At 40.8% G+C, this 17,017-nt stretch overlaps 1 long non-coding RNA gene across 1 annotated transcript; it reads right to left on the reverse strand.

Moving 5' to 3' along the window:
* Positions 1-7,441: 7,441 nt before the first annotated feature.
* LOC105996466 lies at positions 7,442-12,752 on the reverse strand. Its single transcript, XR_001175605.1, has 3 exons — positions 12,648-12,752; positions 10,152-10,235; positions 7,442-7,761 (listed from the first exon to the last, which is right to left on the reverse strand). It is a non-coding gene; the product is annotated as an uncharacterized LOC105996466 (long non-coding RNA).
* Positions 12,753-17,017: the final 4,265 nt, after the last annotated feature.

Genomic DNA, 17,017 nt, shown 5'->3' on the forward strand with positions numbered 1-17,017 from the left:
CGCCCAGGCCCAGAGTTCAAGACCCGTGATCGGAAAAAATATTCTCTTATATTTACTTATAATTTAATAAGCTTTGGTCTATACTCATTGAAACAGTATGAAATGTATTTGGTGTGAGGTACAGATTTCCTTTGTTTTTGTTCCTATATATGTTTATTTTTGAAATAAAAATGTGAGGAAAGAGAAAACCTTATTTTTTTTCAAACCTGCATAAATTGTCTACTATTTATTAAATATCCCATTCTTTCTCCCTTTATTTTCATGTTTTCGTATCTCACCTAAGTTAAACATGACTGTTTTGGGACTCTTTAATTGTACAGATTCTTCTGCTGTACATCCTCTAGCATAAAACACTAAAACCACATTTGCTTCAGTGTTGCAAGAACTCAGATGGGGTCCCAACTCAAGAACCGGCACATTCTATTTCCTGTGTCTTGGATACTCTTCCTCTTTATAGGCTTGCTCTATCCACCCCATTCATTTCTCCCCCCCTCCCCCACCTTGGTTGCATTTTTCTGAACTCAATGCTTTCCCTTGGCTTCATGTGGCTTCTTCACTCACGGCTAAATCATTTAAGTTATGCCTCTAGTTCTGACTTTTCTGCTGGTTAATTGGAGATAAGAGTATCAAGAATTTGTCTTCCAGGGCTGTTTTCAAATCCTGATTCTCAGATTCCAGCCTCCTGAGTTGCTAGAATTAAAGTCATGTGCCACTGGCACCTGGCTTCCTTCAGTTGGATTTTTATGCATTGAGTTTCTTTTTCTGGCCCATGGAAATCTGATTTTCTTTTTTTTTTGTAGGAAAAATATAGCTTTCTATATTTTATATTTCGCCTGCTATCACTTGTAGTTGGAGCTGGTTAAGGGATACTTAAGAATGACTACTGGAGCACTATGTGACCAGAAGGGTAAACACCCATTTACATTCGTACTTAAACCCATTTACCTTAGTACTTACATTAAACCTAGCCCTGGCTTCTTACATGACACTCATTATTTCTTAATAATATCTTTAAGTGAACGTATACTTTAGGTTACTATCTGATAGAGTAGTCTGTGAGTTCATTTGTCTAAAAAATGTTCAGAAGTAAAATTAGAGACTGATAGCTTAGCTCTGAACTTAATAGTTTTAACACTTATTCTATGGCATTTCTGGCTTCTATTGTTACCTTTAGATAGTTTAGTTTGGTGTGCTTATCACTTAACAATTTTAACAATTGTTACATCTTTCAAATGAGTTGACTTCTTTGTCATTATGTAATTACTTTCTTGGTTAGGATATTCTTAGTATTTGCTCTCTCTTTCTGTCTTTCCCCCTTTCTCTCTTTCTCTCAGAGGGACTGCAGTAGGTCTATTGGTTTATCTCAGTGGTGAAAAGTACTACTGTTCTCTCCAGAGTGGCTACTGGAGACCATGAGGGCCCTGATACATGGCTGCTTTTGCTAGTCCTGTGCCCTTCTTCTTTGCTCCTCGTTGTCTCCAAGATGGCTCAGGTGTGATGATTTCTCCTACAATTGTTTCTGTCATTCTTCTTCTTTTTTTTTTTAAATCCTACTGTGATGCTTCAGGTTTTAAAAATAGAGTCTACAGTCTTTCCAAAGCTATTAGTATTCATGGATAACTGTCTTAAGCATACTCTCTGTTGCTATAACAACACCTGAGAGTGAGAAATATAAAGAGAAAGAGGTTTATTTTGGATATTTCTGAAGTCCAAGAGCATGGGGCTCACAATAAAAAAAAAAGAAAGAAAATAAAAGAGCATGGGGCTTGCATTTACTTGGCTTCTGGTTAGGGCCTTGTGTGTCTCCACAGGAAGAAGAGCAATGGAAGGACAGTGGGGTGCATGTGGGAGAGAGATCACACAATGCAGGACAAAGAAAAGAAACATCACACTTGCTTTATAACCATCCACTTTCCTGGTAAGCAATACAGCCTCAAGTGGATGAGAAGTTACTGCCCCGAGAAAGGCATTATTCCTTCTTAATGACATAACCATCTGCTAGCACCTACCATCGGTTTCCCCATCCCTCCAGCAGGGGTGCATTGAATATTGATTGAACTTGAGCATGGATTTTGAGGGGACAAACACTATAATTGCCTTAATTGACATATAAGTGCCTTAATTTTTTTTTCTGGGAGGGTGATTACTGATCTCTCTTCTTACTGTGAGTTTGTCTAAAAAACTCTAACATATAATTTAAGACTGATAGCTCTGAACTGAATAGTTTTTAGCATTTTTATTCCATGGTTTTCTGCCTTCTATTGTTACCCTTAGATATTCTAGCACTGTGTGCTTATAACTTAACAATGCTAACAACTCTCACATCCTCTTGATGAGTTGACTCCTTTGTCATTATATAATTACTTTCTTGGTTAGGAGGTTCTGTTTTTTAAGTTGGGTTTCTCATTGTGCCCTTTTCAAAAATCATTTAACTTATGTGTCTTCTAAGCCCTGGAAATAGCCATTGGCCCAGAACTATTATTATTATTATTATTTTGTCAGTCGTGGGGTTTGAACTCTGGGCCTGGGCTCTGTCCCTCAGCTCTTCAGCTCAAGGCTAGCACTCTACCACTTGAGCCACAGCACCACTTCCAGTGTACTGGTGGTTTATTGGAGATAAGAGTCTCACGGACTTTCCTGCCTAGGCTGGCTTTGAACCATGATCCTCAGACCTCAGCCTCCTTAATAGCTAGGCTTACAGGTTTGAGCCACCAGTGCCCGGCCCAGTAACAATTTTTATTGTAATAGTGATATTGGGGAAAACATTCTGTTTTCTCCAGAGCCCATATGAAGAGATCAACTTCTTCGTTATGTCTTTGCTATCTTTGTCTCCCTGGCATCCAGCACCAACCAACCACTGGGTATCTGTTTTCAGTAGATCCTTCCCCATCCTAAAATAACCACTTGTTTGATACAAGGGAAACCTTTTGAGTGTTCATCTTATATGCATAAGTTTAGTTTCAAGTTTCTACCTTTTACACACCCAGGGTTTCATCTTCTGGTTCCTCATGGTGACTTTCAAGGATAAGGAACATCTGGCCTGGGCCATAAAAGATCCAAGAAATCATTTGGTCCATGACAGGACAGACACATATTTTTCTAATTGTCTACCACAGCCATTGGCCTGTACTGATTTTTGTATGGCTTGTGAATGATGTTATGATTATCCAAATGGCAGAATCAAAGATTTTCCATGCAACACTAAACCCTAAAGTGATCTAACATAGTCTCCCTCCCCTCATGCCTCCCAGGGGAATGGCAATACTAATTTGAATATGTGACTTCTGTTGTTACTTCCTTTTTTTTCAATCTATATATATAGGAGATTTCCTTTCATTCTTATGTGTTCAGCAATGCACTTAAAATTAAATAATGTTTATCGGGCTGGGAAGGTGGCTCAGTGGTAGACCACTTGCCTTGCATGCATGAGGCCCTGGGTTTGATTCCTCAGCACCACATAAGCAAAAAGAAAAAAACTGGAAGTGGTGCTGTGGCTCAAGTGGTAGAGTGCTAGCCTTGAGCTGAAGAGCTGAGGGACAGTGCCCAGGCCCAGAGTTCAGGCCCCACGACCAGACCCCCCCAAAAAATAATGTTTATCAGTTATGATCATTGAACATGGGAAGACTTTCAAGATTTTTGTCTACTATAACTTGTCAGAAACAGGATTTTTCACTTCTTGTTTTTCTAGTGGGAGTGCTGCTTGATTTTGATTTTAGAATACCCACCCGCACTGTGTGTGTGTGTGTGTGTGTGTGTGTGTGTGTGTGTGTGTGTGTGTGTGTATGTGTCTGTCTGTATTGGGGCTTGAACTCAGGGCCTTACACTCTGGCTTAGCTTTTTCATTCAAGGAGGATGCTCTACTATTTGAATCACACCTCCCCTTCCATCTTCTTGCTTAATTGGAGATAAGAATGTCTTGAGTGTATCTCCTCAGTCTGCCTTCAAACCTTGATCCTCAGATATTTTAAGTGTGAGCCAAGCTCTAGGTTTGAATTTTCCAATCTCTTAATGAGATTTTGAAAGTAAGATTTAAATCATTAGTGTTTAGCTTGCCATCTTGGGTCATCAAGTACTTATAGGAGAAAACAGGTTTTTATTTAATATGGTAAAAAAAAATTTCCTGGCCATCCTGAAGGTAAATTCCAGATGTTCAGGGATTTATCCCTTGGCTGTCTGCCTCTGTAGCTTTGCATCTGCCTTTCTAAAGTGCTTGAAAGTCTCTGAGCACTCCAGAGTAGTCGCTATTCTTTCTCCTTATACTCTTTTCCAGGACTGGAAGCTCTACCTCCTCACAAGTCTAATTTGTTTTATTAAGACCTAATCATCTCTCAATAATTATTTCTACTGACGGCCTTTACTTCTCTTTTCTTAATCTCCACTGTGTCTATTTGGTACAGAGTACTGCCACAGAAGGTACCACACAAGTGGGTTTGCTTTTTTACATGTTTCTTTTACTGCTAAGCTTTAATTCACATATGGGAACATATGTGTCTTAGCAAAGTGCCCAGAAAGTAGAGGGTACTGAATGAAATTTTTATTAAATAAATGAATGCATGAATCCATACATACATGCATAAATGTATACTCTGCTTTAGAATCATGCCTTTGTGCGTTGGGAACAAGTTGTTAACAGGGTATATAAGAAGAGTAAGCAAACACTTTGGGGAAATCAAAGTCAAGAATCAGAATGATCATCTAGATCTTGGTGCTCAGCCTTTCTTCAGCCACAACACAATTTATAGTCACTTACCTGCCAGAAAAATGCCCACAGAAAATGCTGTGAGTGACTCTAGAAAGTTTAATATAGTCATTGACCCATAGCCAACAGGCCAAAAGTTCCCCTTTGTCTCTAGCTTTTCTTCTGGAAAACCCACATATGTAGAATTAAAGCGTCATTTACATTGTTCATGACTCCTAAGAGCTCATCCTCACGTGCTTTCCCCAGGGACTACAACAGGAGACATTTTCATTTACATAGAGAGGAACCCATCACACAGACTGCTTTGGCATTTACTAAGAGTCTCACCAAGTCTTCCTCCCTCTACCTCTGATACCAAGACTGGGATTTCCTCCACTTCCTCCCACAGGTAGAGCAGTGCCTTTTTGAGTAGGGCATTATCAGAACTCCTGCAGCTACTGAAGAGACTGGTGTTCTTCATGAAAAAGAAAACCTGAAAACTCTGTAAAACTCTAGTCTGTAGACAAGTTGCTACCTGAAACATCAACTCATTCATGCCATTCTTTGATATCCTAGAGCAAATATGTGGATATAAATGTTTTAGAAACTGGATCTCTAGGGGCTCAGGAGTATGGCTCAAGTGTTAGCCTAAGCAAGCATGAGGTTCTGAGCTTAAACCCAGTACTACCAAGAAACTGGATTTCTAGGATATTTTCTTTGTATCTTCCAGGGAGGTAATGAATGATAGTTTCCAGGCACTCTTACTCAGTCTGAATTCCTTGTCATATTTTTGGTCTATGGGAGTCTCAGTGGATTTCTATAAATTAATGGATTGCATTGTAGAGGATCTTGATGGCAGGAAAGGATAAGTTCACATAAAGGACATCTGGATAGTGTCTACCTACATAATACCTGGATTTCCAACATTTAATTCTGCACCAGAATTTCCATAGCAAAATTTCCATAGCAACTCTAAAAGTATGTATTTATAAACTTAGGCCAGCCTCATTCAACAAAGACACCTCTTATTAGCCAAGGTAATTATAGTAACTTAAAATTACTATGGCCACAGATACCATAACTATGGTACCATGATTGCAGCTATTTCTGCTGCTATTTCTACAGCATTCACTTTGGTGAGTCATAGTTTTTTTTGTTTTTGCCAGGCCTGGGGCTTGAACTCAGGGCACTGTCCCTAAGCTTCTTTTGCTTAAGGCTAGCACTCTATCACTTGCGTCACAGTGCCACTTCTGGCTTCTGTTTATGTGGTACTGAGGAATCGAACTCAGGGCTTCATGCATGCTATGCAAGCATTCTACCACTGAGCCATGTTCCCAGCCCAGTGAGTTATATTCCTTTTTTTTAAATTTTTTATTGTAAAGATACTATACAGAGGGTTACAGTTACATGAGCAAGGTAATGAGTACACTTCCTATTGATCATGGTTACCCCTTCCATTGTTTTCTCCCTACCATCCCTTCCCTCCCTACCTTCCCCGAGGTTCTTGAGTTCTATTCTTAATATTGTACAATTTACTTCTATCTTCGTGGCTCTGTAACTCTGAGTTCAATGAAAAATATCTAGAGACCTCTGAAGTTAATCAGTTCCATTTTCCCATTTAACTGTATAACTAACTTCTTCAAATAGGGAATGTAATTTGTTTTGTTTTTCTGATTTGTATTTCTTGAAGAGTCAATTTGTAAGTCAGGTACCAGTGGCTCATGCCTGTAATCCTGGCTACTTGGGAGGCTGAGAACAGGAGGCTCATGATACTCCCACTTGAATCCAAGGCATTACATGTGGTTCACAGAGAAGACAGATCCATTGCATGTGGCAGATTGAGTTTTGATAAGTCTACCTGAGGACTCTCCAAGGTACGGATGGATCCAAGGGATTTCTACAAGTTTATCTAACACAGCTTCCCTCTCTCTCCATCCTTTGTTGGCTAAATATGTCTGCACAAAGACTATTGTTACTTTTCAAATCTATATACACACAATCTCATTTCTGTCACTGTAATCTTAACCATTAAATTCTTCTACATTCCCCTCTACCAGGAAATTACTAAGCCAATTTAGGTATCCTTCCAAATTATGTGCTCCCACGTGTAAATGTCTATCCTGTAAAATACAGAACACCAGCTACACATGAAATTTACCTTTCACCGCATGACCTTTTTACCTCACAACAGCAGCATTGGTCTCTAATACTATTCTCTTCTCTACCTGCAACAGTTACTTTAAAACCTGTCATGAATTCAACCTTATTGCATTTGGTAATGCCATAGGGAATCTTAATTCTCAACTGGAGATCCACATTTCCACTGCTGGCATGTTGAAGTCAGAGAAGGAATACCAACAGTTGGGAAAATACATGCCTACCATCAATATGCATCACCATCTTTTGCATGCTCTTCTCTCTTCTCCCTTGCTCAATTCCCTTTCTATTCACCAGATTCTTACCCTTTCTGGATAGTGGATGGTAAGGTTGAAAGGGATTATAGGTTGCCAACAAGCCCATCTGGTAGGGAGGACTGAATAAGATTGGTGACATCTCTAACCCCTAGGAGACAACAACCCCTGATCTCTCCCACATGCTTATCACCCATCTGCCCATGCAGAAAATTCAAGTGGAATAGTTGGTACACAGGAGAGACTGTACCATGCAGGCCTTATTTCCTATAAATCTTTCGAAAACACATACATTCCATATACTTAAGAATACTAGAAATCACCAAGCACACAGAGAAAAATAAAGCCACCTTTAATTCCATGTTTTTCAGTTATAGTTACCCCAATGCTTTGGTGTTTTCTGCTCCAACACCTTTCCGATACTGCCTGGCAAGGCAGGCAGTGTGGTACAGATAAAGTGCATTCTATGGCTCCTTTGCTCTTAACAGTATGTCCTAAGTATCTTATTTTGCTATGAAAGCATCTTCTACAGAATCATTTTAATAGTTGCTTCTCATTCCACAAAGTTTTGATATACCATTTATTTTTTAAATCTTCCCTTTTTGGGTATTTTCAGTGTTTCCTTTTTGTATTATTATAAGCAAGAGGATGAGCAGGATCATAGGGAAGCATCTGTATTTCCCCAAAACAAAACTACAGCCTTAGGAGCAGTGAAATGTGAAGTGTCCCCAACCATATGCATCAAGTCTACAAATGTTTCATGATCAGTCAGCCTCTACCTACAACATTGTCATTTACAGTTTCACGCTGCATATGATCTAAAAAGGCAACTTGAATCTACCTGGACATGGATCCTGAGCAGAGGACAATACAGTTGACTTCCCCTTAGGGAAAGCTTTCTGAGAACCGCATGGATGCCTGAAACTGCCAATAGTCCCAAACTCCATATGTACTATGTGTTTCCTCCCCTACACACCTATGATGAAGTTTAATAGATAAATTAGGCACAATAATTGTCTACGGCCATACCACCCTGAACGCGCCCGATCTCGTCTGATAAATTAGGCACAATAAGTAATTTCCAATGGTATAACAATTCTAACAATATATTATAATAAAAACAGTTTAAAACAAATTTTTTCTCTAGAATCTTCCACTTAATATTTTTTTGTACTGTGGTTGTCTCTGGATTACTGAAATTGTGAAAAGCAAAATTGTGAGTGAAGGGGCGCCTGTATTCAACTTTCGTGGGGACTACATTTACTCAGAATGAGAATGAGAATTAATCCTGATCATGGATCTTGACCTGATGCATGTTTTGAATTGCAGGGAGGAGCTATTTCAGGACTATGGGGCAAAAGGGACTTAAATGTTTTAAATGATTTAGAGCAAAACCACATTCTAGGTAATCAGAAACTGGTTAAAGAAAAGAGTCTGTTTTTCCAACAGTGGCCTTCATTTTTTAACACACAGAAGGAATATATCGTACTAATATATCAGTGTTTCTAAGCCATACCGTGGACTTAGACTGCCTAGGGTTGAATCCCAGCTGTGTTACTACTAGAAAATGATCAATGACCAACTTGCTCCGGCTACAATCCTGAACGTCTGCATTCTTCCATAATGCATGTGTGGATTCTTTTTTTTGTATATATTTTTTATTGTAAAAATACTGTAACAGAGGGGTTACAGGTACATGAGTAAGGTAATGAGCACATTTCTTATCAAGTTTTGTTACCTTCTCCTTTGTTTTTCCCCTACAACCCCTTCTCTCCCACCTGCTCAACTCCTCCTTCCTCCCTCCCCAAAGTTATAAAGTTCATTTTCAACATAGTGTCTTGTATATCTCATTGTTACAATGTATCAACCTATATCTTTATATGTTATTTCCCTTCCCCTCTCCAAATTAGAAAAACATATATACAAGATGCAGGGCACCGGAATGAAATACAGTAGAAACAGGGGTTATACCATGGGAGAAGAACATACAAAAGAAACAAAAAAAATCATATAGTACATTATAAATACATTAAAAACGGGACTGGGAAGGTGGCTCAGTGGTAGAGTGCCTGCCTTGTATGCACGAGGCCCTGAGTTCTATTCCTCAGCACCACATAAGCAGAAAAAGCCCAAAGTGGTGCTATGGCTCAAGTGGTAGAGTGCTAGCCTTGAGCTGAAAAGCTGAGGGAGAGCACCCAGGCCCAGAGTTCAGGACCCATGACCAAAAATAAAATAAAATAAAATAAAATAAAAACAACAGCAAGAAAGATAAAACCACTTGGGTCTCTATCTTTGGGTTCATTTCACTTAGCATCATCTTATATGGTCATATGTACATAGCTTTTGAGCTTTTCTGCTTGTCCCAGACATATACTAGTTATTGTAAATAAGGGAAACCATGGGACCTATGTTTCTTTGGGCCTGGCTTACTTCACTTAATATAATTTTTTCCAAGTCTTTGCATTTCCTAACAAATGGGGCGGTGTCATCCCCAGGGCAATAGTAGGGGTAGGTCCTGGAGGTGGTGATTAGATGGTGAGGGTGTAACAATTATGAATGGGATTTGTGCTCATATAAAAAGGCCTGAGGCAGCTGACTCATCTCTACCACCATGTAAGAACACCGAGAAGGCATCATCTCTGAGGAACAAGTCTCACCAGACACCCGTTCAACTTGTCCTTGATATTAGATTTCTCAGCTTTCTGGCCTGTGAACCATACTCTGTTGTTTATAAATTATTCAGTCTAATACATATTGCTATAGGAGCCCAAATTGGCTAAGACACTTACCTTTGCCGCTCAGTTTCCACATTTGTGGAAAGAAGACAGAGTTAAGGTCAAAAGCTTGCTGAGAGTAGAAGAAACCACGAGCACAAGGCATCCAGAGCTGTGTTCAACACGGACAGAGCTGTGTACAAGTGTTAACCATCATCACTAGTGCCAAGATGGGAACTTTTTCTGACACTGAGAGGATTGTTTTTGATGCTCTTATACCTACAAGACTAAAGCTCTTTCACTCCCCCCATTTTTTGCTAATCATATAAAGTCTATCTTGAAAGATACCTTTATTCAGATCCCAGATGGTAGCTGGACCAAGTCCTCATGTGGCTGTGCTCGCTGCTGGTCATCTTTGGTGAATCCAATCATCTGAGTTAGAACAGAAATGGTAGCAAAGGGGATCTCCAAGTCCTATAAGGGCTGAGGCTTTATCAGAGCCTAGAGAACAGCAAGACTACTTAGGTCTCTGCCTCTAGCTTCAGCTTTAGAGTCAGATAGATGCAAAGCTGGACCAAGGAATGTGAAATCACAGCATACCCTAATCTTTATGGTCAAGGCAGGTCACCACCATGACCAGTGGTTGATCATAAAATTGTGTTCTAGTATGTTAGATGTTATATATGGTAGTCTCATAAGTAGAATGTTTAATATTTTTGTGTAATATTGAATACCTTCATCTTGATGAAAACCAAGTATCTACAAGATTTGGGTTCAGAATAGGCATTGAGATCTTTTGCTTGTGTTACTCTGTTTAACTATGGGCAAGAGAAAGCCAATGGCTACTCCAAGAAATAAGATTTCCTTTCTAATTTAACAGGCACTAAATAAATAGTTATTATTGGAAGAAAGGTGTTCTAATACAAAATATGGCCAGAAGAAGGGTTAATTTACAGTGGGTTCAGCTCTCATACGTTTTCTGATGAACACGTTGGGACTTGTGGCTACACTGCTGTGTCCCAATCTGTCTATCACTTGAAAGAGAGAGAGAATCTTGGCCTGGCGGGGGGGGGGGGAGAGGAGGAAAATGAAATAAAGGAGAGAATCACTAAATTTCCAGCATCCATAGGACTTATTGCTAGCAATCCCATTGGTCAAAATTTTACAAGGGATAGTTGTGTGTTTTAGGATAATTTAAATGTCAGGTTATAAAGGGGTAAGAGAATAGAAAAGGATAGGAAGACAACAAATAGTTTCTGAGCAACTTACCATAAATGAAGACAGATATTCTGGGCTAACCTCTGGCTTTTGCTCCCCTCACAGCTCCAGTCAGTGAACAAGCAGGCAAGTCTCCACCCTCTTCATGTTTTCTGTCTCTGGCATGTACATTGCTTGTCCCCATAGGGTCCAGCAGAGAGACTGTGGCAATGTCCACACACTGTCTTGGGCTGCCCTGCTCTGCAGTGGGTCACGCAGCTACTCCTCCAGCACTGCCTGCCTTCTTGGGTGATCACTGTCGCCATGTCTTCTCAGTTAAGAGCCCAAGTACAGGGAGGGAAGTAGCATCTAAAAAGAGGACCTGCAGACTGGATAGAAGATGGACTGCAGAGAAGTGCCTTTTTGCCCACAGGAGTTTAACTCCTGAACACTTACTGGCTGAATGCCAAGTGTCTTGATAGCTCTAAACACATCCCAGAGAGAAAGGCTCAGGTCTAACTACTTCTATATGGTCAGACTCAGCCCATGCCATCATTGCCTCTCTAGCTCTAGGTCAAGAGCCAGCAAACTTCTCTAGTCAAAAGCCAGAGAATGACTAGCTCTGATTTTTCTGATCTCTGATGTTGCTGCTCAGCTGTGTCCTGCTAACAGGAAAGCCATTATTGATCATATATAAATGAAGGGATTCTCCTGTGCTCCAATGACACTTTGTTTAGCAAAACTGGACATTGACCAGCTCCAGAGCTCACAGGGGTTTTCCAACCTATGTTCAGATTCATTATTCAGTTCTAAATTTTAAAATCCATGTGTTAGTTTCCTCAAACCAATTTCATTTTTGTCTTAAAATATTAAAGTTGTGCTTGGCAAAGGAATTAGGTAAGAAAAAAATTTTATTCTATGTACAGAATCTCCACCTACGGTGGGTCTAAATCTAAAAAAAGACCAATGCTAACCACTGAGCAGAACTGAAAGAGGTTCAAACTGTTCTGGGATAAGTAGATATGTTTCACTCTGGCACAGAGACACCCAGGGATACCCTGGAGTCCTGGCTTGGGGCAGGATTATGAGCAATGTTTTTCTTACCTAATTCCTTTGACAAGCACAACTTTAATTTTTTAAGACAAAAATGAAATTGGTTTGAGGAGACTAACACATGGGTTTAAAAAAGTTGGAACTAAATAATGACTCTGAACATAGGTTGGCAAACCCTTGTGAGCTATGGAGCTGGTCAATGTTTTGCTACATAAAGTGTCACTGGAGCACATATGTTCTGTTCATTCGTCCCGCATAAAGTTCCTGAGCCTTACCTCGTGCCACCTACAATTCCAGTTCCCATCTTGGTGGGAATTAGATGGTTTCTGACCACAAGTGGGAATCAGGCATGGATTCAGTTGTTGGTGTGATACAAAGGCAAGCTCACCAGAGCGAGTGACCCACAAACATTAAAGAATGGTGCAACAGCCACTTACCCTTTCTTCTCTTTCTCTATTCTCCAAAAGCTGGGATGTTCTTTATAATCTTGAGACCCTCGTCACTCCCTGACACAAACAACAAAAGGAATTTTAAAAAAGAACAATATATGAAAAGAACAAGAGACCAGATTCAAACTATGTCTAAGTTATGTACCTGCTCTGTGGGCTGGGCAGTCCTTTGGCCTCTGGACTCCAATCATGACTCCTGTGAAGTCTCTGACCTATGGAGAATTACTGCCCCCTGCAAGATATGCAAATATCATTTAGTACAGCCTCCGAAAATGTCATTTTCTCTCCACTTCTGTCTTCAAAGCAGTCCTTTCCTCTCAGTTCCTCTTTCTAGCTCTGCTCGCACCCTGTATTCACTACCTGGGACCTTCCCCGGTCATGCAAGCCCCCAAGAAATAGTGTCAGCTTTTTGTTCTTACTGCTGCTCTAGTAAAACTTCCCCCTCAAGTTCTTGAAATTTTGTTTTCTTCTGCTCTATCTATCTTGCACCTAGTCAAGTCTTGATCCTATTTGTTTGCCCAACCAAGGATTTCTCTGTTCACAACTCAAAACCTTTTCCTTGTCTCCTCCTACCTGCTCCACCAATGTGGTTCTTCCCAGTATTGTTTAGTTGTCAACAGGATTATCCAATGAGATCCACAGTAGTACATCCATTCTTGCCCTGACTGTCTCTCCTCTCCTCCTCCCAGCAATCCTAGCTGCTAGGGGGTTTGGAACTCCCTGGGAAGAAACAAACCTGCTGGCTTCACCTTTGCCCCTCCATGGCTTCTGACTCCTTTCACTCTACTAGTGAGTGTTCGCTAACCAGAACTCTGGACACCACAATGACAAGTAGAGGTAGTGCCCACAACCACATCCACCAAGGCCACAGGCAACCAGTTTGTAGACATTAGAATAGTTATAGCAATCTAGGAAGCAAGTAGAAACAAATTGGAATTCAAACCCTATTCAGTTTCTCATTATTCCAGCTGTGAGCTAATGTAAGTCCATCCCTGAGATGCCACTCTTTGAAGTTTTGATTTTAATTCATCTTCATCCCTTCAGGCTCTCCACATCTACTCATCTCCTAAACTTGAAACCCATTACTTCGTTGCTTTGGGAATACAACCATGATGGCAGCTTTCTTTTCCTCAGTCATCATTACCTTCAGCAACAAAGACATTCATAGCTTCAAGGCTGTGGAGGTTCATAGTTCACCGGGTATCTGTTTATGCAACCACAGTTCTTTGCTTTGTACCTCATAGAGTCCTTAACACAGCTCCACATGAGGCAAATATCCTTCATTGTGCCATTTCTCAGAGCTTTGTCTGACACCAATCAGCTAAGAAGTAGCAGATTGTATTTAAAACAGTGTGGCCTGGTTCTTAACCCCTAGGTTAAGCATTCTGGGAACTAAAGTCAACTTGTGACAATGAATTATCTTCATTGTTACATAGGGCGTCCAAGTTCCGTGCCCTGCTCCCAGGCAGGTCTGGCTCTGCTGCTGCCAGCTCTGGTGTGCGGTTACAGAATTCAGCACCACGCAGCCCCCTCCACACACATTTTTCTTGTGCTCAGGAGTTTGAGATTGTGAGGCAACTGACCCAAAAGCTCACTTACCAAGAGCCCTGTGCCTGTGACACTGTCCATTATGAGTCTCTTTTGGTAGTAGCTCTGACCCTGATTCAGAACTTTTCCTTCTTATTCTCCACAGGTCCTCTCAGGAGTGTTTCCAGTTTCTGAATGAAATGTGTACTTGTGGTTTAAGGGAAATGTTGTATAGCCAGGCACAGTGGTACACACCTACAATCACAGCATTTGGGAAACTAACACATGAATCATGATCATGAGTTGGAGGCCCGCCTGGCTTACATAGTTATGCCTCATCCACTTCTCCCTAAGTGATTAATTACCTTAATATGAACATTTCAGATCATATATGTATTGAAGTATCACAAGTACTCCATACATGTGTACAATTAATCCAGTCTTTCTGTCTCTATGACTTTTTTTGGGGGGGGTTGGGTATGGGCTTGAACTCTGGGCCTGGGCACTACCCCTCAGCTCTTCAGTTCAAGGCTAGCACTCTACCACTTGAGCCACAATGCCACTTCCTATTTCTGAATGCTTTATTAGAGATAAGAGTCTCATGGCCTTTCCTGCCAAGGATGACTTTGAACTGCAGTCCTCAGAACTCAGCCTCCTGAGTAGTTAGGATTATAGGCCAGCCCCACCATGCCTGGCTATATGACTTCATTTTTAAAAAGCAGGTTATTCTCTAGCATCCAACAGGAATTCTGGTTCTTCCGGAACAGCTAGTAACAAGCTGTTGACTTTTCTAAAAACAAAAATCTCACTTATGAAGCTCTGGAATGATGCAATTGCCTTTAGAAGTCCTTATTTGCTGTGTTATTTTGGTCTCAGTTCTCCAGTGGTATTTTACAAACCATCACATTTCTTATGATTGGCTCTGCTTCCTTCGCTGCACCCCCAGATCTTGTCAGTCATGATACCATTGAGATCTTTATCTACGGGTCAAAACCGTCTACTGTATTCTAAATATAATGGTGATATCACAAGCAGAACAGAGTCCACTACCCTAAATAAATGCAGTTACAAAACAGAAAAGAGAGAACCGATGTTTAATCTAGGAAGAAGAGCCCTGGGATTATATCTCACTTTTTTTCACTGTACTCATCTCTTAGGAGCTGAATTTTAGATTAAGAATAATCCTTACCTTAGTCTTCATTATACATTGAATGGATGGGGAAATGTTTCAGGAAATAACCAAATGGAAACTCTTTTGGGGAGGTAGCAATGCTGGGGTATGAACTCAGGGCTTGATGCTTGCTAGGCAGGCACTCTATCACTTAAGCCATACCCTCAGCTCTTTTAGTTTTCATTATTTTTGTCCTGGGGCTGACCTTGGACCTGCTCGTCTGCCTAAGTAGGATACAAACCATCACATTTGGAGTGTGTGTGTGTGTGTGTGTGTTGTTGTTGTTGTTGTTTTTGTTTTGAGATGAGGCCTTGCCAACTTTTTGCCTAAACTTGCCTCAAACTTCATTCCTCTAAATCTCAATCAGAGTGGCTGAAATTACAGATGAGAGCCTTCAGATGGAAACTTCTGAGAATTAAAGATACCAGATGTTATTCCAGGTGCTGCCTTACTTCGGAGGACTCTGGGCCACTTGATGGTCCATCTGATGAGACAAGGAAAGGATAGAACCTGACTTTACAAGAACAGTGACGGTAAGGCTAAAGGGAGACACGGGACAGGCGGATGGGAAAGTACAGAGCCACAGTGGACAATGACCCTCTTACATCAACGTGAAAGAGAGCTCAGGAAAGAGCTTTGTCAGAATCTTCTTCATCTAGGGAAAAGCTATGTTTACTCTGATATTTCCTGAAAGGGATGAAATATTTGTATCCTCCCAACTCTCACCAAATTTCTAGGTGGGAACTCATTTCTAGAATGCTTTGGTGAGGCAGGGATTTGGGGAGGCAATTAGATTGCCAAATTGGGGTCCTCATGAGTAGCTTAGATGCCTTTATGAGACCAAAGAGCTAGCTAGCTAGCTGTTCTAGTATTCTATACCCCTTCAGGAAAAATGGGATGCAATTCTGTACAATTAAGATGTAGAAGCTGGCCTAACACCTCACTTCCTGAGGAAAAGGTTAGATATTTGAGTTTCCTGCAGAAATAATAAACCCAATTTTCCTGTCTTTTGCAGATGCACTAACCCTCCCAATGCCATATTCTGTTCTTTAAGGAGACAACAAATTTCTGACATGCCAGGAGGAATGGGACTAGAAAAGAAAAATGATGACTTACTAACAAGAATGAAATAGAGTTACTTTCTGCCAAAGCAGTCTCAACCTTCTCTATCCAAATGCATTTTGAGTGAGAGTGGTGAGTATTACTATACTACAACTTTTAGAGGTATCCTGTAAAGAAAAAATCTTCAAGAATGATTTAAAAAACTGAAGTCCAACATGAGATCTTCAATCCTGTGGGAGCTGGGCTAGCAGATGGTGGTAGCAGAGAGCACTGGATACCTGGTAAGAGGAAATTGCCCAGGGACCAGTGCCTATAGCACTGTGGTTTGATGATGCAAGGAAGATGTGCTGAATGACACCTGTCTGGGACCGAATGTCTTGCTTGCTGAAATTGCTTCTCATCTAGTGCTTTAGAAGGAAACTTGAACCTCACAGTTCTGGGCACTGTTGTGATCTTTCTCTCTATAGTTATTTTCATGTCCTGTGTTGATAGCCAGCTCTCTGCAACCCACTGAAGGAGATCCAATGGACTTTATCTGTAAGAATCAATTCCCGGGGCTGGGAAGGTGGCTCAGTGGTAGAGCGCTTGTCTTGCATGCATGAGGCCCTGGGTTCGATTCCTCAGCACCACATAAGCAAAAGGAAAAAAAAGCCAGAAGGGGCGCTGTGGCTCAAGTGGTAGAGCGCTAGCCTTGAGCTGAAGAGCTGAGGGACAGCGCCCAGGCCCAGAGTTCAGGCCCCACAACCGGACCCCCC

This window comes from Dipodomys ordii, unplaced genomic scaffold (assembly GCF_000151885.1).
Source record: "Dipodomys ordii isolate 6190 unplaced genomic scaffold, Dord_2.0 Scaffold131, whole genome shotgun sequence".
Lineage (NCBI taxonomy): Eukaryota > Metazoa > Chordata > Mammalia > Rodentia > Heteromyidae > Dipodomys > Dipodomys ordii.